Genomic DNA, 26,222 nt, shown 5'->3' with positions numbered 1-26,222 from the left:
GAAATGCAAATAAAACCACAATGTGATACCACCTCACTCCTGCAAGAATGGCCATAATCAAAAAATAAAAATATAATAGAAGTTGGCATGGATGTGGTGAAAAGGAAACACTTTTACACCGCTGGTAGAAATGTAAACTAGTACAGCCACCATGGAAAACAGTGTGGAGATTCCTTAAAAAACTAAAAGTAGATCTACCGTTTGATCCAGCAATCCACTACTGGGTATCTACCCAGAGGAAGAAAAGTCATTACAGGAAACAGATACTTGCACACGCATATCTAGAGCAGCACAATTCGCCAACTGCAGAGATGTGAAACCAGCCCAAATACCCATCAATCAACAAGTAGATAAAGAAACTGTGGTACATATATACAATGGAATACTACTTAACCATAAAGAAGAATGAATTCATGGCATTCGCAGCAAACTGGATGGGATTGGAGACCATTATTCTAAGTGAAGTAACTCAGGAATGGAAAATGAAACATCATATGTTCTCACTCGTAAGTGGGACCTAAGCTATGGGGATGCAAAGGCATAAAAATGATTCCATGGACTTTGGGGACTCAGTGGGGAGGGTGGGACGGGAGTGAGGGGTAAAAGACTACAAATTGGGTTCAGTGTATTTTCTTGGGTGGTGGGTGCAACAAAATCTCATAAATCACCACTAAAGAACTTACTCATGTACTCATACCACCTGTTCCTCCAAAACCTATGGAAATAAAAAATTTAAAAAATATAAATCAGGATAGTAAACCACAGAGGCAGCAATGAGATTTCCCAATGCTTCTGTCATTGTTTAGCTGCAGTCTTGCTACAAGAAATATTATTATTATTATTATTCCTATTTTTTTTTTTTTTTGAGACAGAGCCTTTCTCTGTCAGGCTGGAGCTCAGTAATACGATCTCAGCTCACAGTGACCTCTGCCTCCTGGGTTTAAGCAAGTCTCATGAGTCAGCTTCCTGAGTAGCTGGTATTACAGGCGCACACCACCACACCTGGCTAAGTTTTGTATTTTTAGTACAGATGGGGTTTTGCCATGTTGGCCAGGCTGGTCTCAAACTTCTGGGCTCAAGTCAACTGACCGCCTGGTCTTCCCAAAGTGCTGGGATTACAGGTGTGCACCACTGTGCTTGGCCAAGAAATATTATTCACCTGTAAAACTCCCATTAATGGTTAATGTGCTGACCAAAGGAACCCTATTGATATTCTAGATGGTTTAGAGGAAGCTTCTTTTTGGTCGTTTAACTTGAATAATTGCATCTCATTCTCTATTCTATTAACACCCTTCCATTTTAAAGAAAAGTCAGTATAACATTTGCCACCATGATGCCTTTCTAGGCACACATCTGCTCTCTCATATCTCGCCTTCACCTTCCTCTCCCTCTCTTACTGGTGTGTACCCCGCCCATTTGCAAAGATTTATATTGCTGGGCCTCCTGCTGCAAGAAAGATGCACTCACATCAGTTCAACAAACACTGTTTTTGTTTTGTTTTTGTTTTGAGATGGAGTCTTGTTCTGTCGCCCAGGCTGGAGTGCAATGGTGCAATCTCGGCTCACTGCAACTTCTGCCTCCTGGGTTCAAGCAATTCTTGTGCCTGAGCCTCCCAAGTAGCTGGGATTACAGGCACCCGCCACCATGCCCGCTAATTTTTGTGTTTTTCAGTAGAGATGGGGTTTCACCATGTTGGTCAGCCTGGTCTCGAACTCCTGATCTCAGGTGATCCACCCACCTCAGCCTCCCAAAGTGCTGGGATTACAGGCATGAGCCACCACTCCCGGTCCAACAAACACTGGTCTTAAAGGTTGTGTATAAAGCAAATTTTTGCAAACACAGTATCCCGTTTTCACATTAAATAATACACGCACCCTCTTAGGTTTCCATCTGCATTTGGTTAGCTTCGATTCATAGTACATTAGATTTAGTATTTATCTCTCCACCACATTCAGCCTTTGATGAGCTGTGGACACACTACTGATAGGGATCATGGTGATTTCTTTTATTAAATAATGAATCCTTTTCAGTAAATAATTCCATCCTTACTACTATGTTCTAGTGATGGATTTTCATATGAGAGCTATGTGTGGGTGTGTAATATTTATCTTTTCTCCCCATTTCACTTTTGAGTCACTACCCCTTTAAACCCATGTGTGACAAGTATGGAGCACAGATCCTCTCTCCAGTGTCGTCAGAGTGTCATGGAGTGGCGCAGTAATAAGCAGCAGTGAATGTTACTTAAGCCAGCCCTGACCAGTGGGGAATTGCAGTCATATAAATTATAGGTTCTCACTGGAGAACAGAAAATAATTCTGAATCATTTCCAGAGGCTCTGCAGAGGCACTTCCTGTTGTTAGAGATCTGTTGTGCTGAGATTAGATTGTAGCTGCTGGTCTCTTGCTCCCTGAGGAGGCATGCAGGGACTAGAACACACACTCTCCAAGTCTAGAGCTGGAAGAAATAATTGGATCGGACACTCTCATTTCATAGACAAAAAAACTGAAACCCAAAAGATGTGCCCAGGGTCATGCTGCTAGTTAGAGGCAGTAGTCCCAGGACATAGGGGTCTCTCTCCAGTTCACTGATTTTGGTTTTATTTCATGAAGTTTATGTTTTAGCAGTTTATCCTTTTGCAGATGCAAGGTAGCTTCCTACAAAGCCTCTAGTCTCTGAAGCCAGACAAATCTGTGTTACAGTCCTTGCCCTACATGTTACAAGTGTATATTCTTTCTAAGCACTGATTTCTTCATCTAAAAAATGAGGATAATGTCCACCTTGTAGGATTGTTGCCATAATTTGTGTTAATGTATATGAAATGCCTGGTGCATACTAATTAAAAAGCAAAGTGTTGTCAGTACTCTAGGTGATGGGGGTGGACCAACTGCTATCTCTAATTTTAATGTAACTTGCACTTTCTATAGCACTTATTTGGCAACTAAGTCTTTCCTGTCTTTCCTGCTTTGGGCTTTATGTGGATTCAGGCCCTGTAGGCCTATTTTGAGAAGTGAGTGGGTTTTTGTTTTGTTTTGTTTTGTTTTAGGACTTCTAGAAATTCAATAATCTGGTTCTTGCTATGGAAACTTTGATTGTTAGAAGGAAATCTCTAGTCTCTTCAGGCTCTGAAGACCAGGATAAATAGATTCTGTGTTCTGCCCTTACTATTTCAAGGCAACTTCAGTTGTTTCACAAGAAAGAGAACCAAGTTGGCATAGGAGGTGAGACCTACAAGCAGTAAGTAGAAATCCCTGGCCTGCCAGGGGTGGGGTAGAGTAGGGTAGTATGGTAGAAGAGACCCTACCTGGGCTCTTCGCTGACTGAGATGAACAATGCAAGGAGGTGATGGTTAACTGCAGTGGTAGCTAAGGGAACTAGGAAATAAGTGACTAGTCAGGGTCTAGTCCTCTCCTTGGGAGTGGGGCTGCCATGGTTCTGCTGAGCTGCTGGATTTGAGCAGGCTACAGTTAAATAGAGGCAGTTGCAGATAAAAGGCTGGGGGCTGCATGTGTTCATGTGCATGTGTCCATGGCGGTTATTTTCAAGTTAAGCTAGAACAAGAGTTGTGCAAATTGTCTCCCTCTTTGATACTTTTCCTACGAACAGGGAGTGACAACAGCTACCTTGATGGGTCTATAGACAGTGAGGAGCAGAGCTGTCTAAACATCCAGAACCCTGCAGCTTGGTGAAGAAAGGAGTGAAAAAAAAGTCAGAGGGAGGCTGAGCTTGGCTTCCTCTTCTTGCTGGTGTAGGGTTGAGGGTCACCAGCAGAACAGTGTGGGAAAGAGCTGGCTGGCTGGGCCTTGGTTCCTCCTTGTCCTGTGGATAAACAGATGATCTCAGCTTCTTGTCCTATTGAATGACCCCTTCCCTGCTATTACTAGAAAATGAAGAAACAAGTGGAAAAGGGGAAAAATACTGCACCAGAAGAGTAATGGAAAAAAGCAAGAAATGAAGGTATAAAAGTAAAGTGAGGAAAGTTGCCCTTAGGAGCTTTGGCATTTTGTGGGGTGGTTCATACTGGAATTGGATTGAATTGAATAAGATTCATGTAATACATCTTTAAATTAATAATATGCTGCTGATATTATAAATTTTCCATCCTGAAGGAGCCATGGCAATCATCTGTGGTTGCCCTTCTGTTTTACAGAAGAGGAATTACAGGCCCAGAGAAGCAAAGGGACCTGTGTGAGGTGAGGCTAACACAGTGAGGGGAGGGCTGTGCTGAAACCACCGCCCAGCTCCACCCCTCTGGGTGCTTGCTTCCTCGACATGGTTTTGGTTCCAAGCATGCAAAGCTCATCTGTTTTTTCTTCCTCTCTGTACCTCTGCTCATTTCTGCCAACCCTTTTACCGTAAGTGAAGGAGTCCTTCCAGCTGAAAATAAGAGGGGCGGGGGGGGGGGGGGGGGGCGACTGGAGTCAGGTGAAGAACTAAGGAGAGGAGAGGTCACCTTTCTCCTTAGTGTTTGAAGTTGGAGCTAAGTTCTTCTCAAACAAGATTTCAGCGACATCGTTAAACATTAACCAACAAATAGCAAAAATGGACCCTGATTCTACAGCAAAGAAATGTTCTTTTTCTTGCACAAGTTTCAGTTTAGTCTCCTGACTTGACTTTCTATTTCCAGCTTCTCTCCTCTGTCTCTTGCTTCTCTCCTGCCGCATCCATCCCACTCACTGTTGTCAGAACCTTCCATCATTGTCCTGGTCACAACCACCTTTGGTGGCTCCCACTGCCTGTGGCTTAAAGTCTAATCTCCTTACTTCAGCAGTCAAGGTCTGGGAGAGATGAGTTTCACTCATCTTACAGCCACCGAGCTTGTCATAAAATGCTTCTCTAAAAAAACTGCAAGCAGCGGAGCCCAAAACAAATTCTGGTGAGGATCACCTTATAGTTCAGTAAAAAAAAAAAAAAAAAAAAAAAAAAGAAAAAAAAGAAAAATGAAACAAAACAAACCCCAAAGCCAAGACTTTTGCTTTAACATTTAAAGAAAGGTGAAATAGACCACCCTGAGAGATATGATGCAGTCATGCTACAAATTACACCTTAAACATTCATTGACAACTGATATTGTCCTACTTTTAAACTTAGAAATTGGCCCTTGCATTCATGAAAGCTGAGATTTCAAGCTGAGATTAAGCTGGTAAATTTATTTTATTTTCTAATGACTGATCTCTTCTTGATTTTTTGGTTTGTTTTTGGTCTTATGTTAGGAAAGGCTTGATGTTCTTTGCCTAAAGCGGGGAAAATCACCTTAAAAGTCCAAATAGTAGGCCAGACACAGTGGCTCATGCCAGCACGTTGGGAGGCCAAGGCAGATGACTGCTTGAGCCTAAGAGTTCAAGATCAGCCTGGGCAACATGGCAAAACCCTGTCTTTACAAAAACAAAAAACAAAAACAAAAACCCACAAAAATTAGCCAAATGTGGTGGCGCATGCCTGTAGTTCCAGCTACACCGGAGGCTGAGGTGGGAGGATCAGTTGAGCCCCACTAGGTCAAGGTTGCAGTAAGCCATAATTGCAGCACTGTACTTGAGCCTGGGGAACAGAGTGAGGCACTGTCTCAAAAAAAAAAAAAAAAAAAAAAAAGAGAGAGAGAGTCCAAACTCGGCCTCTAGGCTTGGTGTGGTTGGGATCCATTAGTTAATGGCTTAATGATGATATCTCTTGTAAGTGATTTCTGAAAATTGGAAACAAATAGAATAATTCAAAACTGAGAAAAAGGCAACTATTTATTTATCTGTACTTCTCACTCCCAAGCCCGGACACTGGTAAAGTCTTTCATTGTGGGGAATGAGATGCATTTTCACTTTGTACTGCGCAGCAGATGCCCCCAGGCCTTCTATCCTAACTTTCCCTAGGATAAAAAGTATCTAAAAATGAATGTAATTTCTTTTCTCTTTTTCCCATGCTTTTTTTCCAACTCCCACCCCCAACAATAGCTTTAGGAGTACAAGTGGTTTTGGTTACATGGATAAATCGTGTAGTGGTGAGGTCTGGGCTTTTAGTGCACCCATCACCCAAATAGTGTGCATTGTACCCAATAGGTAATTTTTTATTCCTCACTCCTTCTTTTATTGTTGACTTAATTTTCTTTTTCATTCTCTCACTCAACATTTCCTTAATATACTCCAGTGCATCATCCAGATTAAACTTTAGTACTCTCCAAAACTAAACAAAATGGCCTTTCAAATTACTTGCCTTCCTTTCAAAACCCCCATTCTGTTTTGCTTAATAAATATCCCTTCTGCCATCAGTTCTCCCATTACAGCTTATTAGTCTCTCTGTGCTATGCCTATGCTCTTGCTTTGGGATAATTAAACAATCTGAGCCTTCACTGAAAGAAATGAGTTCCTGGCACATGTAGATACATCTTGAACTTCTAGAATATTAATTTAAGTCTAGAGATGTAGTGTGTATTGCTGACAGTTTAGGGCAAATCTGTCTTTCACAAACCACTCACAGGAGCCTTGAGGATCTAGGCCTTTGTTTTTGTAAGCAGTAAGTTATATTATGTTGGCCATTAGGGCCTGTAATTTTGTTTCCTTGACAGTTACATGAGACAAATTCAAATCACTTCACTGATGAAGAAAACTAAACCAAAACAACAAATCTTGAACATAATCTTCCACATACCTGAGTCAATTGGGACTTCATATTGTTTTTATTTTAGCAACAATATTGTTTTTATTTTAGCAACAATACTCAAGACAGTGGTTCCTATCTTTATTAATGCTTCCTGGTCTGTTTTTCTCCCACTATAGCTTCAGTTTTTAGTGTATTTGTTGAATGATTTAATGAATAACTAAATGAATAAAAAGGTATTATTTCTTTCTTAGATGTAGTGGCAGTCCTAGAAAAAGTAAGACTTGGCGTGGCGCTGTGACTCACGCCTGTAATCCCAGCACTTTGGGAGGCTGAAGCGGGTGGATCACGAGGTCATGGGTTCGAGATCAGCCTGGCCAATATGGTGAAACCCCATCTCTACCAAAAACACAAAAAACTAGCTGAGCATGGTGGTGCACGCCTGTAGTCCCAGCAACTCGGGAGGCTGAGGCAGGAGAATCTCTTGAACCCGGGAGGTGGAGGTGGCAGTGAGCTGAGATTGCGCCACTGCACTTCAGCCTGGGCAACAGAGGGAGACTCTGTCACAAAAAAAAAAAAAAGAAACGAAAGGAAGGAAGGAAGGAAGGAAGGAAGGAAGGAAGGAAGGAAGAAAGAAAGAAAGAAAGAAAGAAAGAAAGAAAGAAAGAAAGAAAGAAAGAAAGAAAAGTAAGACTTGTCCAAAGTCCCATACAAAATCTTTGAACTCCTGGGCCTAATTCCCTGCTAAGGCAATGAAGATAGACCTGCAAAGTCACTCTTATTATCCATGCACTTGTATAAGATCCATTAGGATTGATCAGCTTCTGAGAGAATTTTTAAATTGTAGATGGGCTGTATAGATGGTGAGGGTCATGGTGTTGGGTGGCATGGTCTTTGAATCTTGACTGTAACCTTCACTGGCTGTGAGAACTTGGGCAAGTCATTCAAATTTTATAATCCTCATCTGTAAAATGAGGATAATAATATCGACTTTATATGATTAAATGAGTAAATGTGATTGCTACTATTATTACAAGTATTATATTATAGCTGTCTAATTATTCTTGACTTTAAGAAGAGCACACAATAAGTTGCTATATTGGAATCATATGTGTAAAGAGATGATATCATAGTACTCAAATGACAAGTTTTCTCTAGATTCTTAATGTGCTGTAATGGGATCAGAATATTTATTTATAACTGTAGGTTGAAATAGACTTGGGGGCAGAAAGGAAGAACAGAGGCTATCCACTAAGACAGTATTGAAACAGGGAATTCTTGTTTCTGTTTTGATAGTTAAATTCTCTACTGGCATATTTTAGTTGTCTATATTAGGAATTTATTTCTGGCACGACAGTCTCTACTCATTCAGATATTTTCTTCCTCTGCATTGTGATGCTGGAATAGAAAGTGTGTCAAAAGTCTTTGTGACTAGGACAGAATCTAAAATGAATCCCAAACTGTCTGTGTGGTTTGTTCCTACTCAGAATCAGGATAACCAGTCAGCTCCAGGGGAAAATAAGAATAGTCAAAATGGTTGTTTGGCCTCTTTTAGAGGTAGAAATGTTGCGTGATTTAAAAAAAAAAACCTCTTGGGAGTCTATTCCTTCAGCGTTTTGTAGATGAGTCATAGTTGCCACATGACTGTTTTCTGTAGTGAGAGTGACTAACAGATTCAGTTTCAAATGTCAGGGTCCACACATGGAGATTACTGACAAGGATAAACCAGACTCAGGTGCACTCAAAGCAAGGCCAGATCATAGTGCTCTCTGAAATGACACAAACAGAATTAGCACAAAATACAAGAGATGTGTCCCTTAGAGAAATAACCCAAGCACTTGGATGGTTTATTTATTATTGGTGGTTAATCAGTGGCATCTACCAGAACTCTCTAAAGGAGACCAATAAAAGATCATCACTAATGTAAGATTCAAGTGCCATGCCATCTGAGACCGTGATTCTCACCATCTGTACAGCTCATCCACAATTAAACAACTTTCTCAGAAGCAGACTAATCGTAATGGATCTTATACAAGCACATGAATAATAAGAATGATTTTGCAGGTCTATCTTCATTGCCTTAGCAGAGAATTAGGCCCAGGAGTTCAAAGATTTGGTAAGGGGCTTTGGACAAGATGCCACTGACATAAGTAAGATAGGGTTTGAGTTGAATATTATAACATGTCTACAATAATACCCTAAGGAAGATGGCGGCTGCATAGAGACTAGATAAATCCATCTTTTACCAAAATAATTTGCCAGTTTCTTCACCACTAGAGAAACAGAGAGAACAAGACCCTTTTTTGAAGAACGCAACTATTCTAGTAATCTGAAAAGTGTTCTTAGGTGGAGTTTGAAAGAATTCTCTTGTCTCTGTTGCAGTCTGAATGGCACATTTCATGAGATTGTCTGTCCAACTCCATTAATCCTGATGTTGTGCCCACAGGTTATCTTTGACCACTCATTTGGTTTTCTCACGATCCCACTATTAGGAAGGAAATAACCTGGGCCACACTTAGAAGCATCTTCTATTGTATGTGGCTATACTGGCATCTAGCTAACAAATCCATCTCTTGGGACCTGGGGAGCATAGCTAGATTCTTCAGAGCTGGATCACTCTTGATAAAACGGATAAAATTAAGTTTCTGTACTGAATTAGCCTGATCAGCCTATGAGACAATCGTGACCCTACAAAGCCCTACCTGAGAAGCTAGCTCTGGGGTTTCTTTCCCCTGTTACTTGCTTCTCTTTTCAATATAATCTTTACTGAAATACCATCTGGTTTTGTCTTAAAACGATTCCTGAGAAGTTACATATAAATGGAAAATTTTAGTTCAATTGATTTAAAAAAGTCTTTTACCAATGTGATCTTTGTCTATACTAATGAAATGCATCATGGTGATCAATCCAGGCAAAATATCCTGCCCCTGAAGTAGAAATGGTTTGGGAGTTGTCTTTTTTCACTTTCTTGGCCACTCCCAATCTTGCTTAAATCCATCTAATTGCCCAATTGCCTGGTCTGTGAGATTATGAATCTAATATCCTGCCACTTACAGTAAACTCTGGGTGAGCTTTGCCTCATTTTCAAATGATAGGAGCCATGGACTCTGCCCTCTTTCTTCCTGAGCACACTGTTTTCTATGGTGATCACTACCTGAGTGGTGGCATTGATCATAAATATCTTCTAGACCAGAAAGTATGTCAAATTCTGCTCTAACCAGCCTCTTAATGTGATAGATGGACCAATACAGCATGAAGGATAACAAGTTGTGGGCATTCTAGATAAGGTCCTGGAATGAGCCTCAGAGCACATGCAATCAGTCATTTCTATCCATCCTGTGGGGTTGTTCAAGGAGTGAGGGAGCCTGAGAGTGGGAAATGCCATGTTATTTATCCTTGGGAAATAGCAGTATTAGTGTGAAGGGCAAAGCACTGGACTGGGAGTCAGGGAATCTAGTCACTGTACTGCTTTTAACTGAGCAAACCTGGGTAAGTGGCTTCACCTCTCTGGGTCTCAGTTTCTATTCTCATCAACTGAATGGATTAGCTTAGATGATTTCTATTAAATGCTTATTGAATGAAGCATGGAGGAAAAGTGGCTAGAGAGAAAGGGAAGTAAGAAATAACTGATCTCAGAAACCTAAATATACAGAGACTAGATTAACTTGGCTATAAGGTGAAATTTAAGACCATAAGCCTGGATAAATTATTAGGAGCATGTAGATGAGGGAAAAATTCAACCATCTTACGAAGAGGGCTGAAACTCTGGGGTCTGAAATCCTATCTCTTATATGCTCTGTGTGCAGGCGTCTTCATCTTTCCGAAGCCTCCCTCACCTAGAAAATAGAGAGACTGTGATAATTTATATGCAAGCATGAACAGCATATTATTTACAGAACCACCAGAGATTAAGATGCCTTCTGTTCAGGCTGTGACTCCATAATCTCTGGCAGTTTGAAATGAGGCAGGGGAGGATGTGTGTGGCAGGCAAAGAATGTCATGCTCATGTGTTGGTGTACTGTACTTTCTGAAGAGTGCTCTCATGTAGAAGCAGCTCAGGGTCTTATCTATCACCTGCCTGTAATGAAGGAACAATGGTATAGCTTCACAGTGAACAATGGAAAACTGGAGCTTCGTGAATATTTAATAGTCACTTTGTGTGTTACATTAGGTTATGCTCAAATGATGGCTAAAATTCCCGAATGCAGTACAGAGGCAGGAAAAAATGCTATGAACTGAGAGGAGGGACTAGGCTCTAGCTCTTATACTGCCACAAATTTGCTAGCTGACTTTGGGCAAGTCATTCAATATCTCTGGGTTTTAACTACTTCAACTATAAAACATAGGGAAAAGAGAACACTAGGGTGATTTCTGAGATTTGTTCTAGTTGTAAGATTGGACTCCATGAGCCCTGAATTCAAATGATATTCCTAAGATACTCATAAAAATCCTGTTCAAAGGATAAGCCCCTGGCTGAATAAATACATCCACCTGTCTGTATTCAAGTTTCTTCAGTCCTTCCAATATGACCTCCCACCAGCCAGGTAAGCACATCAGCCTGCACGTGTATCATTTCTGTTCACACCTTCAGCATTTGCTTATGCTAGTCCCATTTCTGCAATAGCTTTCTCTCTCATTTATCCATCTGAAAAAATATTATATGCCATTCAAGGTACTGTTCAATTATAATTTCCTCTGTGGAAGTGAATTGTTTCCTGGTGGTCTCTCCTTGGAGACTCCCTCATAATATGTTACAGCATGTGTCATGTTGCATACATAATTAATGGGGATTACATCTGTGGAACTTTCAGATTACTGGTGACTTGAGGCAGGGATTATGTCTCATATCCAGTGCCTTGCCTAGCTAGGCCAATGCTTGTCATAAAACAAGTGCATATTACAATGTTTCTTCAATAAATTACAAAGATAGTGGTTTTAGAGTTATGATTTGCTGATTTTACATCCCTAAATGCCATGCTTTAGGCCAGCCCTCACATTATAGGCATACTAACCTGCTGGAATCCTTGCCCCTGCAGAGGTTGGAGGAGGCTTTTTGTGGAAGCTTCTGAGGGCTAATTTTAAAATCACTGATCTCTGACCCCATTGTTTTATTTACTGGTGAACTTACTGGAAGTCCAGTCATGCTTCTGAACTACAACTATTACAGATCTCACATGAGCATGGCAGGATTTCATCTGTGGGAGGAGATGAAAAGTAAACTCTCTCTGTCAGTATCAATTGGAGAATTAGGGATCAGGAACAGCACATTACTTTGAGCAGTATTTTTCAGTGGGGGTGTAGTGCTATTGTCATTTTGGGCAGGACATTTTTTATTCTGCAGGATTGTTCTGTCTAGTACAGGATATTTAACATTCTAGATCCCAGTCCACTAAAAGCCAGTAGTAACACCCCTCTCTTCCAGTGTCTGTGCCAATACAAAATACTCCTTATTGAGATGACATTGCCCCAGGTTGAGGACCACTAATGTAGAAGAAACCAGTAGGCTTCTCCTTTTGTAAGTGTCATTTTCTAGATTTACAAATTTAGATCCAAGCTCTTCTTAACCTTAAAGACATTGATTTAGCTGTTAACCCTGGTTCAGAATTGGGTATCAACAACTTGAGAGTAATTTCTGACTGGGAAAGACTGAAAGGATGGCAAATCCATCTCTTTCCTTTGGACACTCTATGGTTAACAAGGAGCTTCAGTGAATGCCATCTCATTGGCCATATTTGTAATGTGAGGGGCAAGATCTATTACCCCTGTTTTAAAGGTAAGGAAGTTCAGCCTTGAAGCAGTGAATGGTGCTGGCCCAAGTGTCACAGGTAGTACATTTCAAAGCTGAGTCTGGAAACCAGATCTTCTGACTCCTAGGCCATCTCACTCCCCACAGAGTAGCTAGAAAATCACAGAGGAAGAAGTAGAGTTATGCATTCTATAATTGGCCTTAGTGTTGATGGGATATGTAGCTAGTTTAACAAGCCAGAAACTAGAGCTAAAGAAGAAACATATTTGACTACTGTCAGAGCATTCTCAGCTGGTTAGATATACCATATTAAGAGCTAAATGCCCATTTGTATATTCAATACATTGAAATCCACAGTGAAATAGATGGGTACTGTGGTGTACTATATTTATGACTAATTTGTTAATATAGGATTAATGAGAAGAAAAGGATTTTCGCAACATGATTTTGAAAGCTTTAGTCTTAGCTTTGACCCAAGCCTACCTGCAGGAAATGACTCTCTGGGAGCTCTCCCTCTCTACTATAAAAGCTGTCTGGATTGTCACACTGAGGCAAAAACCTAAAGGCAGAAGCTAGAAGACTCTACTGAACAGTGAAGATGTGGGGCTGACTTTTATAGCATTAGAAGGTGCTGGATCAATCCTGCATCAACATCCATCTATTTCTGGTGGTATGGCTGGCCACACATTCTGGGAAGAGGCAGCAGAGTGATCCTCACCACATGCAACTGTCTGCAGAGCACCAACATTCAATGCTGAACCATGTAAACAATTGGTCAATGACATCAATTGCAAAAGCACAAGAGCCATCTTACAGAAAGACAATGTGGATTCCCACACACAGGCCTGAAGTTCTACTCACCCTCTTGATTGCTCTTCTAGTAAAAAGTGGAGGTAAAATAGAAATTCTCCAGAGAATTGGCTGGTGTGTCCAGTGGCTATAAATGGCACACATCAGCTATCTATCTGTCAGATTTGTGGTTTTTATAGAGGCGGTATAGCATGGTAGCACAAACTTGTTACCTGTGTGAATTTGGGCAGGTAATTTAATTACTTTAGTATCCAGGTTTCTCATCTGTAAAATGGCAATGATAACATTACCAACCTTATAAGGTCATAGTAATTGTATATAAGTATTAGCTATCATTATCGTTATTGTTACCAGGTAAAGTACTAGCATGAAATTCAGAGCTTCTGATAAGTAATGATGTAAAAATAAGAATCTTGGTTTGTGTTCAGTTCTTTGGGCTTAAGGAGGCAAATAATGGATTATTCAAGCTCTTGGCCCTATTTCCTTGAACCATAGAATGTTATGGCTTGCAGGATGTTGTACACTATTTAATCCAAATATCTTCCTTTGGGGATGAAGATTTAAAAGGTAAGAAGAGTTAAATCCTTGCCTAAGTGCTTGCAACATGGATGATGCTGAGGTTTTGAATCTTTTCCTCTGGCTTATAGTTCCACCCCTGAAATTTCTACCTGCTGACCGTCCTTGACCAGTAGTTCTTTCACCTGGCGGTACCAGGGGAAATAATCTGAAATCCAAACACATACTCTTTCCTACTCCCTGAATCTTTGATAAAAGATAAACCTGAATCTATGATAAACTCATTGACTAAACAAGTTTTCATGACTAATGAAATGATGCATGATGTTAAAAAATGCAAAAGAGTGCATTCTATAATTGGCTGAGAGAGAGGAGGCTCAAGTCATATTCCTCTGACATTAACTCAGGTGAGTGTTCCCAGGGTCAATTTCTCTCCAAAGTGAGAGAGTTCAGTTGTGTGATTGTTATAAAATATTGGCATAATAATATGTTGTATAATCTTTAACAAACAGTTAAGCCTTTCCATTTGTGAAGACCCTTTTGTCATCAGAATGTTTAAACACCTGGGTGGAATTGTTTTTTATTTACTGATTATTTTTTAAAAACATGGAAAAATTTTTAAAAAATGAAGAGACAATGAGAACCTGCTTGATTGTTCGTTGTTCATCGGGTTGGAATATTTTGCCTTTGGCACATAAGAATCAGTTAATTCTAGGCATTTGCTTATTGACTTGCTAGAATAGAATGAGCTGTTTTTCTTTCATTTTTGTCAGTAATCACCAGTTAAAACTCTTAAAGGGAAGCCTTATTATTCCTGGAAAAGGATAGTATTCTGTAAATCATCAGACTGTGATGTTCTCCTGTAATTAATATATGTGCTTTCATTCTAAGCTAAGTTTCTTCTGAATTTAGGAACAATAGCAATTGCCTGCCGCTATCGTGAAGGCCAGCCAAATACTTTCTGAAGGAAATGACAAGTATCCCTTCAAGATAAAAGTGGAAAAGAACACTTAACTCCATTTAAACTTTGAGTTTCTGAAGTTGCCTCATCACAGTGAAATGCAAGGCCCTTGGGCTGATGTATGCTTTGTTTTCTGGGTAAAGCAGCAAGACACAATTCTCAGGAGTAGTCTGTCTTGGCCATCACTATTTATGCCCTGAGAAGGGCAAGAAGGGTGGTTATTAGGGTAAAATTTGATATACTATGTTTGCCTCATGTTTTATTTGCTAAAGGAAAATGCCATAGGGAATACTGAATTCTAGGTAGAGAGAGTCGGCTAGATGAGCATATGGCATGAATTAACCTGGAGCAATGGTCTGAATTCAACAAATATTTATTGATCATCCACGTGTTCCAAACATCCTTGACTACAGCATTTTCATGTCAATATAGGACATTCTTCAACTATGTTACTGATTAAATGGATGATTGTATGCTAGAAGGATTGGTTTCAAAGCTACATTGTCAGTTCTCTTTATCTCTTGGGATATACAGTTAGAGAAATCCTTTATGCTACAGACAGAGAAAAACTCTTTTCAGCTCCAAGGTTATGGCATTTTCCCCTTTCCAAAATCCAGGCCCTTCCAAGAGGTAAACAAGTCCAATGAAATGAATAAATCATGACATCCAGCAAAATATGTTTATTGTTAAAGCTAGCATCATCTACTAGAGGCCAGAGTTGATAACTTCGCTTATTTTTCCCTCAGTAATATAGTCCCATATGCAACAAGGCTTGAGGACAGCATGCTTGACCAGAAACAGTGGCTAAGTGTATGTCTCAACTATTTACCTGAGAGAGCATCTTACAAGGTAGTATCCATACCTTTGTCAACTCTTAACAAAGGTAAACTAGATCTCTGGAACTGGAGATAAAATCTCATGCCCTTGGTCATACTCAGCTTGATTCTCAGGTGCTTTGTTAATGAATGAATGAATAAATAAAGTGACTTTGTTGAGTTTTCAAGATGATAACAACCTAATAAATGCAGTGAAGAATCATCTGATGGAATAGCTTCATTTCCAGGCTTATTTTCTACAATATCTGAGCACTGTGTTAATCTTTGTGTTATAAGAGAAAAATATTTAAGTATCAAAATGGTGAGCCATTAAAGAAGGTATGGCTGCATCTGAAAAGCACTTTTACTTGAAGCATAAATAGCATACACAGATCAAAGTGCAGGAGTAGATCATAGATGCCAGGTTTGGGAGTAAATGTTAGCCAGATGCATAAAGTTCTCCTAATGACCCCAACAGATTTCAACTTAGAGAAGGAATAAAGACTCATTATTTAAGGTTAGAATCCCTAATACAAACTCAATAATTCAGTCAAGTTAATGACTTTCACTTTTATTTTGGTTTAATCAATGCATGAAATAGAATTATTCTTGTTCAATTGATCTATGAAAATGGATAGAATCTCATTTCAATTTGTAAATAGTAAGAATATGTTTAAAAAATTATCCCTCTCATCCACTCACACTGAGGAATATCCACAATCCTTGTATTTTGTTATTTCTGAAGCCCTATTACCTGATGGGATCATTATTGATGATTACTTAAAAACTATTAGTTAAAAGGTAAAAGCTGTTCCAAACAACTTAGACTTCCTAGTTACTTTTTTTAATCCTGAGAAGAAAATGTTCAGGACCAAATAAACTAAACCACAAGGAATGCACAGTATTTCAATTAATAGAATCTAACAAAGCAAAAATTTCAACAACTAATATTTTTCTTCACCGTTCCACTTTTCAGTGAAATAAATGACAACAGGGGCAAAAATACAGTCATATCAGGATTAAAACCATTCAGAAATGCATTCAGCCTGAACTACCCTATTTGTACATTGTCTGTACCATATCTGTATAAAATAATAAACCATTGCAGATTCAATCATGCTCCTTACAAAGTACTTTCATATACCTACACTTTGAGTTTCACAATAGTCCTTTGAGGTAGTTATGGCAATTCTCATCAACATCTTACCGAGGGAGAAAGGGAGCTCTAGAGGGCCTCATAATGTCACCAAGTAGTAAGTGGCACCTATACTACTGACTCCAGGTCTTACACTCTTTCCATGTCTATCATACTATGATTACTAAGACAAGATAAACACACACACATGTTATTACATATCCACGTAATCTATAAACTTGGATTTTGAAATGAAACTTTCAGGTTATATCTAAGTCAAAATTCAGGAAACCAGCAAACCTCACTCATGGAATATTTTATTTTATAATAACATAGAATTCATATGAAGCAAACTCAAGAGGCTACCAGCTCCTTAAGTAAGATGTGCACACTCCTTCATAGCCTAATTGTCTTAGGTATCTTTGGGCTGCTGGTGATGTATTAGGCATAAGTGGCTTTTTCTGCCTTTCTTAGCAAAAGCTTCAAAGAAGAGTAGGTCCTTACTTCTTCCCAGTTCCTAGTTCTTGGTTGCTGTGAGGGTATGTTTAGTACTGTCTAAAGCAGCATTATTCAACACAACTTTCTTAAATGATAAACATTTTCTGATGTCTGCCCTGTCCAATATAGTAATCATTAGCCATATAGGGTTATTGAGCACTTGAAATATGACTAGAGTGACTGGGGGACTAAATTTTTAATTTTTAAAAGTTTAATTAAAATTTAAATATAAATAGCTACATGTGGCTAGCATACCATGTTGGACAGAGTAGTTCTAGACAGTTTAAGGTTCTGGTTCACAGGGCCCAGAGCACCTCAGCAATAGCATTCGTGACAGATCACCTAGTGGAGGTACAATAGAAGTTGTGAATTTAATTACAAATTATACCTTAATTGACTCTAGAGAAGATATGAAGCAGAATGTTGGCATTATCAATAAGGAGGCATATGGGAATTTTAAAATAAGGAATAACAAATGGGGAGAATATGTTTGGTAAATATTAAGAGATGAGAGAGCAAAACAGTGCCATTTGAATTGAATTTGAATTTCTAAATGCTAAGTTTTGGAGCAGGATGGAACTATCAATTAAATACAAAAATCCAATTAATGAAGATGAGATTTTACTATGAGCTGGAAAGAGAAGAAAGAGGAAATGAACAGAACATCAGGTTCCAGTGTATGTTAGAGCAAACTAGAACTCTATGACCATCTTTAATTGAGATACCTACTTGACAGAATTGTGATAATTCAGTAAAATGATTGATGAAGAAACTTCGCATAGTGCCTCACATATGATAAGCATTTCATAGATATTAGCACTTATAATGCTTTTTATTTATAAAAATCCTTAGGTCTTATTAGGGCCTATTCCAAATCCCTGTGAGAACATGGGCAGCTGCTTAGGGTAACCAATTTTGGGAAAATTATTTTTGGGGGAATAGGTCATAGAAGAGGAGATATAGACAACATAGAGCAAGTAAAGACATTTCTGCATTGCTGCTGCAGAGAAAACTGTTACTGAGGAAGGTGGGTCATATCTCCCAGGTATGTCAGGTTAGACAACACTGGAATAGTAGGACCAGAGGGGAAAGAGCTGGAAGACAAAGGAGCTGGAAGAAAGGTAAGGGGAATGCTTATATGTTAAGTCTTTGTATTTTTGGTATGTTCTTTAATATAGTTCACTGATGTTGAGGTTTTGTCAAATATAATCAAAGAAGCAATATGGAAGAGTATTTCAGACACCAGGAAAGAGTGGGAAAGGCACTGGGCCTGGAATCAGGTTAACTGGGTTCTAATTTTTCAATCATGTGACTTAGACTAATGACGGTCTTTTGGTTTCCAAGTTTTCTTTCATGTAAAACAATGGTGCTAAATGTTATTCAAAGCTATTCTAGTCCTAAAATTCAATAGTATAATTCTTAATATGAAAGTACATGTAGACTCTAGTTCTCCAGACTTCCTGAAACTCTGCTACTCTTCTAGAAAAGCCTGCTGGTTTAGTTCTCTAACTTGTTTCCATAGTATTGGAGCTGAAGTTGTGTGAACAGTGGTATCTCAAGCGACATGCAAAAGCAGTTGGGAGGGTAGGAGTGCATGACGGTGAGTGGGTGAACCGATTAAAGAGAAAAGGGTTGGAAGAGAGTAGAGTGTGTGAAAGAGAAGATCAGGCCTCCCTCCTTTGTCATTCTCCTGGTATAATCCCCAATAATAGCTATTCAGAGCCAAATACCAAAATGAAGTCATGAAAATGGCTTGGGCTTTGAGTTAAATAGATCTGAGTTTGAATCCAATCTCTGGAATCAAGTTTCCGTTTCCTTCTCTGTGTGATACTTATGGTTGGCAGCTATTGTGAAGTTTAAATGAAATATTATTACCTAGCTGACAGAGGTGTTCAGTACAAACCAGGCCTCCCAAAGTTCCCTCAATTCTTTCCCCATCTCATCTGTAATATAAAAGACTAGCTAAAGAAACAAACATACAGGACTGCTTAGCGATCTTTATCTAAAGCATGTAAATAACATGCGGTGGGGAAAGAAGGGTTCTAAGAAGAGGAAAAAGCTATAACCATGAAGCCCCTCCTTTGTGTAGCCTAACAATTCTCTGATTCTTGAAAGCCACAAAAATGTTTATTATCAAAACAGCATCCCTAACTGCCTTTCAACACTTTACCGACAGGAAGACTCACTGCTCAGGTACAGGAAGTAGAACGAGGAAGCTCCCCAAGTTAGCAAAGCTGGATCCTGAAGTGACACCCGCTTCCTGCACTTCCACCCAGGAAAGCCGAGAACCTTTACCCAGGCGGAGTCCCGGGGAAGCAGAAAACCGGGAAAGGCAAAGCGCCTTCTTTATCTGTTTCTCTAGGTCGCTTGCTTAGAACCCTTTAAATGGTTCTAACGCAGTTTCTGCTTGCAGGGAATGCGGATCGCGGCGGTATTAGCACCCAGCCTCCGAGAACTTTCAGCACCGCGGACAGCGCCGTTTTCTGCGCCCACTCGGGGGAGGAGAGCTACCTTACCCCGGCGCTCTCCTAGACCCTGTACCTAGGGGGAGAGGCAGGTTGTCATCCTGCGGCCCTTGGGCAACTCGATCCAGTGACGTCCCCCGACACTCAGGCGGGGATCCCTTCGCCAGAGCCAGTTCCTTTGAGTCTCTCCTCTTAAAACCTCAAGGAAACGAGCTTCACACAGGTGGGGGAATGAGGAGTGCCAGGAACAGACGCGAGCTCCGCTGCTGCCTTCCTGCATCTCTTCCCTGCTTTTGCTTTGCTCACTCTTCAATTGCAATATAAAATACTCATTTGGGGAGCGGGCGGGGTGACACAGGAGAGAGAAGGAGGGTGGGGGTTCCTCCCCGGTGGCCACGGAGCCCTAGCCTGACCCTCTTGGATTAGAGGGGAATTGATGTGCTTTGGAGTGGGGGAAGAGAGGAGACTGAGGGGTGAAGCAGTGCAGGAGAGCTCCCCTTGCTGGGGCTGTCGGCTCTGGGCAGGGAGCTTCCCTGGACACCGCTCCCGTCACGTTCTCTTTGCCGCCCCCGGGAGAGTCACCACTCTCCGGGACAGACGCCCCTCGGGGCGCCACCGGCCTGGTCGGGGAGCTGGGCTCGGTGGGAGTCCCTTTGAGGAGTTTGCTCCCAGGCAAAAGGGCAGACGTTGTTCCCGACCTCCCTTCGGTCTGCGGCCGGAAAAGCGTCTCCGCTTCATGGGCTAGGTCAGAGGTAGAGAACGGAGCTGCCCGTGCGGGGTGCGCACCAAGGCGGGGGACAGAACGGGCCCGGCGTCTGCCGAGTCCCAGGCTGCCCGGACGCCGCTAGCGGCTCCCGTTCTGCCTCCCGCTCTGGCGGCGCCGCAGCCGCGCTGGCCCCCGCCCGGCCCGGCAGCTCCCGCGAGTCAGAGCCCAGTGCCCCCAGATCGCGGGCGGTCCCGGCCTCATTCCGGGCCAGAGCCAGAAAGAGCCTGACCCAGCTCCTCCATTCTTTCAGGGAACCCCTTCCCGGAGGGCGCCCTCGGCCTCCGCGCCATATTCTTGGTCCCCCGCTCCCGGTGACTCCGGCTCCCTGGGTCATTCCGGGAGAGGCGGCCATCCCAGTTGCAGGGGTCGCGCTGGGGCGCGGGGGTCGTGGAGGGGGACAGACTGTAGCAAAGGGGGCTGTTCACTCACCAGGGTGGGGGCTGGAGGCGACGGGCTGACTGCCGAGGTTGGTAACTGGCCGAACGCACTTCCAGCGCGGAGCTGTCTCTCTAGCTGGGATGGGAAGTGGTGGTGGCGGCAAAGGAAGGCAGGAGGCAGCAGCGGCTGCTGAACAGCTCCTCAATTATTCAGATTGCGCCCCCACCCCTGAACCCCTCCCCGCGCCTGCTCGTCCTCCCTCCAGCTCGCCTGTCTCCGCCTCCTTGTAGTCACGTGGGCTGCCCAACCTCTTACATATTGAGCCCAAGCCTGGCACCAGACCACCTCCCACCTGGCCCACCGTCCCCCACGCCCCCCGTCTGCCGGTCACAACTCCTCGCTGGCCTTCTGAGCCTCCCGGTGTGACCTCCAGTGTCTTATCTCAGGCTGCGGGGAGGATGAGGGGGCCGTGGATGGGGGCAGTTCTTTGCCCTGGGAAAGCAGGGACCAGCAGGACTCTGCAGTGTCTGTGTGTTGGGAAGGCATCTGCCACAGCTCTGCCCCTGCTAGTCTGGGCTGTCCAGACCTCCTTCCTGCCCTCTGGAAGCTTCCCTCATCTTCTGTGAAGGCTTCCTTGCTCTTAAACTTCCACACCCCTGAGCCCTACTGGAAAGAAAAAATGAGAGAGATTGATTTCTCCTCTCCTCCTAAAGAAGACAAGACCCACCTCCTTCTCCAAAGCTCAAATTTATCTTTGGGTCCACAACATCTTATGGGTGCATAGATCATAGACTTGAGATTTGAAGACACATTAGGATTCCAATGTGTATGACCTTGGAGCATTTAACTTTTTAGCTTTTCTTCTCTGATCTGTGAAATAACCACCTTGCAGGATTGTCATGAGATTGAGAAATCATCATGTTTTTAGAATTGCCTAGCCTAGTGTTGGACACATATTTGGAGCTCAATAAAGGAGAGTTCTTTTTCCCCCACTTCCGTTAAAATAAATTTCACAAAGCAAGAAGGAAGTGATGTGTGCTAATGCAGTGAAAGCATCTTTTTAAACATGGAAGGAGGCATCTGTGAGGTCAGGTTAAACAGGTACCAGTCTAAGTAGAGACAAGAGAGAGAGAAGGCTTATATTTTGTATTGGCTCCTTTAAGATTAGTGTCCCAGAGCCAAGTTATGTCCCAAAAGGATTTGGACTAGATGAGACCAACCCAGGCATGCTTGGCCACATCACTGCATGAATTATTTAATAAGATTGAGTAGACTGATTTGGATGAAAGTTATCTACATAAATTCTTGCACTTTGGTCCAAGCCCTCAAAACACATGGGAGGCAAAACATGTAACTCTCCTACCCTTGGTAATAAATTCACTGAGCTTGTGTTTGGGGAGAATACTGGCTGATTGACACTCCTTCTCTAGGGTGGAGCAATTCCAATCTAGCTCTACCTTGTGGGTCTGCCCTGGGTTCTTCCCAGAAAGTTGCTAGATCAGTGCCAGGACAGTCTTGGTTAAGTCCACCTACCTCAAGTTAATTACTGCCTTCAATGAGCATCTAAGCCTGATAATATCCCCATATTTTAAGCTTTGAATAGTTCTGCAGGATATAGTAGACCTCCTGGGATCAGCAAGAAGCTGTGAGACATGGTAGGAAAAGTATAAAGTTAAAAAATCAGAAATTTGGAAACTTAGTGCAGGCTCTGCCAGCTGCTTATCATATGATCTTTCACAAATCACTTAAATTCTCAGACTCTCATCTTCAGAATGGGAAAGGAATGTCTACCTGCCTTCTATATAAGATGGTTGTGATGTTTAGATGGGATAGTGCATAAGAAGTCACTGTAAAAGGTAAGGAGTATTAATATTACAGACTGAAGAAAACGCTGAGTCTATTCTAGTCCAAATGAATTATGAGGGTGATGAGACTGGAAGATGCGATTTGTCACAGAATACACAGCTCCTAAAATGTTGGTGTGTTTCTTTTCTTTCTTTCTTTCTTTTTTTTTTTTGAGACAGAGTCTCGCTCTGTCGCCCAGGCTGGAGTGCAGTGGTGAGATCTTGGCTCACTGCAAGCTCCACCTCCCAGGTTCACGCAGTTCTCCTGCCTAAGCCTCCCGAGTAGCTGGGACTACAGGCGCCCGCCACCATGCCCAGCTAATTTTTTTTTTTTCATTTTTAGTAGATATGGGGTTTCACTGTGTTCGCCAGGATGGTCTCGATCTCCTGACCTCATGATCCGCCCGCCTTGGCCTCCCAAAGTGGTTGGTGTGTTTCTTTAAGTCTGCATGTACGCCTGTAGCTCAGGGGATGTGATTATTGAACTGTGTTCTTTGTTTCACCTTTTTCTGTGATAAATTTCTGATTTAAATCTCCATTTTTTCCTGGTCTTTTATTTTTAGAACACCAGCCACAATCACAATAGTTATGAATATTTACTATCTGAGAGAAGTTTGTGCCTTTATTTCAAGACAGCAGGGTTTAGACTTTTCTGCCTTTACTAGGTAAAATTGACTTGGGTTGGTCATTCAAAAGGGCTTGATTTCAAAGAAAAAACATTTGGAGTCTAGGAACGAATTCTAGACATTCATCAGCAGCTTGAATGATGATATGTGTTTCTAACCCACTGCCAATAAGCTCAATGAAATCGTCACACAAACCAGGAACCCCTGGAACCCCCCAACCTTAAGCAGATTCCAGTCCTATCTCCCGGTGTACTTCCCTTTAATATTCTTTGGAAATTGCCAATCTGGATCTCTTTGTATTTAGGGAGACTAAAAGACCAGAAAGTGTCAACCATGCTCCTATCTATACCACTGAAGAAATTGTCTGGGCTAGGTAAAATGCTGCTTCTGACTCCTACCTACCTCTCCACAGACATCAAGAAACATGAGAAAGGGAAAAATAAGCATGGAATCATTTAATTTGGCCATGATGCCTTTATGAGCAGTTACCTAGACAAGCATAAATTTCAGAAAATTTTGGACAGTTTCACCAGAAATTGCTCAAGGAGTCTGAATATATATTTTTTCAAAGCAGCTTTAAGTGTCCAAGTCAACTTTACCCATGAAGAGCAGAAAAGGAAGCTTAGAGAACAGATCTTGCATAGGTTGCAGTAGAAAGTTATACCCTAGCAATGATTTCTTATAAAGGTTCATCTTGGGTCCTCCCTTACTTATAAGCTCTTGTCTTTCGCATGATGATTGTTGACTTTATCATAAGTCACTGCAAACACTTTCCAATTGTAAGTAGAGCATTAATGAACAAAGAAATAGAAATGCAGCAGACAAAAATTTGTATTTAGAGCCATGCACGGCCGTAACAATTGGTGAAAATCTCAGTTCCAGAGTTCAACGATGATCTTACAAAGTGACTACCAACTAGATCTTTAAAGTACACATCCTCATTTTCTTGTTCATACAATTGGAATGTGGAAGTGTTGATTCATGTACTCAACATATTCTAGACACTTAGGATACAGCCATGAACAATGCAGAAATGGTTCTGCTCTCCTTGAGCTTACAGTCTAGAGCAGGTGATCAGATCACAAACAAGTAAACAAAGCAGTGGAGTTAAGTATCATGGTGGAAATACAACAGAACAATATAATGAAGAATAAAGGGGCACCACTTAAGTGATAGAGAACTAACATAAGCAAATGTGGAGCTCAGAGACAAAAGCAATTACCCTCCAGGGAAACAGCAGAGCACTCTTATCTAGGGCCTTTTGCCAAAACAGGGTCATGAAAAGGGTAATGACTACAATCCCTCATGACTGACCTGCTTGAATGGTGGTTAGGCCATGAGGGAATTGGCCAGATGCCTTAAAAACAATTCTCCATTTTTGTCCCATGATTCATGAAAATGAGTACCTGATGCTTCAAGCTTATCAGTACCCCTGACTCTTGCCTCTGAGCAGATTCAGAAGCTGAGAAACCAAAGACACTGTGATAGCCTGACTAGAGGCTGGTCTGGAACTTTTCAAATGGAGCAGTACCTTTGAGCAGCAGGAAGACAGAAAATAAGGCACACAACCAGAACCTAGCATTACCATAGGCACACCATAAAGATCTATTAAACAAACAACCTGCTGCTACGATCCTACCAATTGGACTGGAAATTTATAAGCAAATTATCTATGAGTAGATTATCCTCTGGGTATTTAAATTTCAAAAGGAAGAAGGAGTATGCGGACCTAAGAATGCTCATTTTATTCCTAAATTTACACTTTTCCCACCCCTACCCCATGCAGAGTAAATAAAGTTGCCTAATCAGTGAAACTATGGAGGCAAGACAGAGGTCAGGATTGTCAAACCAATGGAGTTCCTTTACACGGAAGGAATCACTAAAGCAAACAGTTCTTCCCATTTATTATGTGTTTCCTTCCTTTAATTACATTCACTTTTCTAAATTAATTTATTTTAAAGAGGTTTTCATCACAACCTTAAATAGAAAACTGGTATCAGTTGCCATGAATACAAGGCAACCATTTAAACAAACACAATGAGAATAAATGCTATTATAGTCAAGATAAATACCTTTGCCTGCCCAGGAACCTAAGGCTTGCTTTCTCCTTGTTAAAAAGGATATTAGCAGCTGTTACCGAGGTGTTAAAGATATTGACATCAAACTGTCTTTCTCCATAAAATAACCAAAAAGTTGAATGATAACTGAAAAAGGAGTAACCTTCCCACTATGTGATTACAGGGCATTTAATGTTGAGTCCTAGTACCATCTAAATGATTATTTCTCTAACTCTAATGTGCATAGAAATTATCTAGGGGATGTTGTCAAAAATGCATAATTAGATTCAGTAGGACCGGGGTGGGACTCAAGAGCTTGCATTTCCAGCACCATCCCAGTGATGCTGATGCTGCTGATTATTGGACTACTCTTTGAGTAGCAAGGATCTTTGAGTGGCAAGTGCCTTTGATGATATATTTTCCATCCTTTGGGAGGTACTAGCTCTTATTTTAAAGATGAGAAAAGTTAGGACTCAGAGGGTTTGACTAACCTCAGTAGTTTTCTTGTTCTAACAATTGGAATGTGGGAGTGTTGATTCATTTATTCAACATATTTTAGATACTTGGGATACAGCCATGAACAATACAGAAATGGTTCTGTATTAGAACCATTTAGTCGGTAGATGAGCCAGAGCTAAAACTCACATTTCACAGATCTGTCTTCCAGTCTGGGTGCTGCTTCCTAAAAGATCTGTAAAATATCTTGCTTACTAAGGCCAAAACCCCACCCCTTTTCAAGGGGCCACAACATGAAAATCAAGGCTTAGACTGCTATATTCTTTAGATTATTCTGTGTTAATACAAAATGAAAGCCAATGATTGGACTGTTATATTCAATCTGTTATTCTGTGGTAATGTACATGCTCAAACTTTCAGTAGTTTGAAATAACAAAAGTGTATTTACTGTTCACATTATGTACCCACTGTCGATCCCGCTCCATGTAGTCAATCAATACTATTTTATGATGTCCTGTCTCAACATAACACTTCAGAGTTCACCTTGGGTGGCAAGACCAGGGCTGA

General features: G+C 41.2%; 1 protein-coding gene across 1 annotated transcript in view; it reads right to left on the bottom strand.

Annotated features, from left to right (window-relative positions):
• Window positions 1-20,882, bottom strand: part of SLC7A14 (solute carrier family 7 member 14) — a 116,169-nt gene extending 95,287 nt beyond the window's left edge. The window contains exon 1 of the mRNA XM_023213459.2: window positions 20,724-20,882. The gene's annotated coding sequence lies outside the window, so the exon portion shown is untranslated. The remainder of the gene's footprint in view (window positions 1-20,723) is intronic.
• Between the last annotated feature and the right edge of the window lie 5,340 nt (window positions 20,883-26,222).

The sequence above is a fragment of the Piliocolobus tephrosceles genome, chromosome 2, assembly GCF_002776525.5.
Source record: "Piliocolobus tephrosceles isolate RC106 chromosome 2, ASM277652v3, whole genome shotgun sequence".
Classification (NCBI taxonomy): Eukaryota; Metazoa; Chordata; class Mammalia; order Primates; family Cercopithecidae; genus Piliocolobus; species Piliocolobus tephrosceles.
This window is presented reverse-complemented; position numbering and strand designations above follow the sequence as displayed.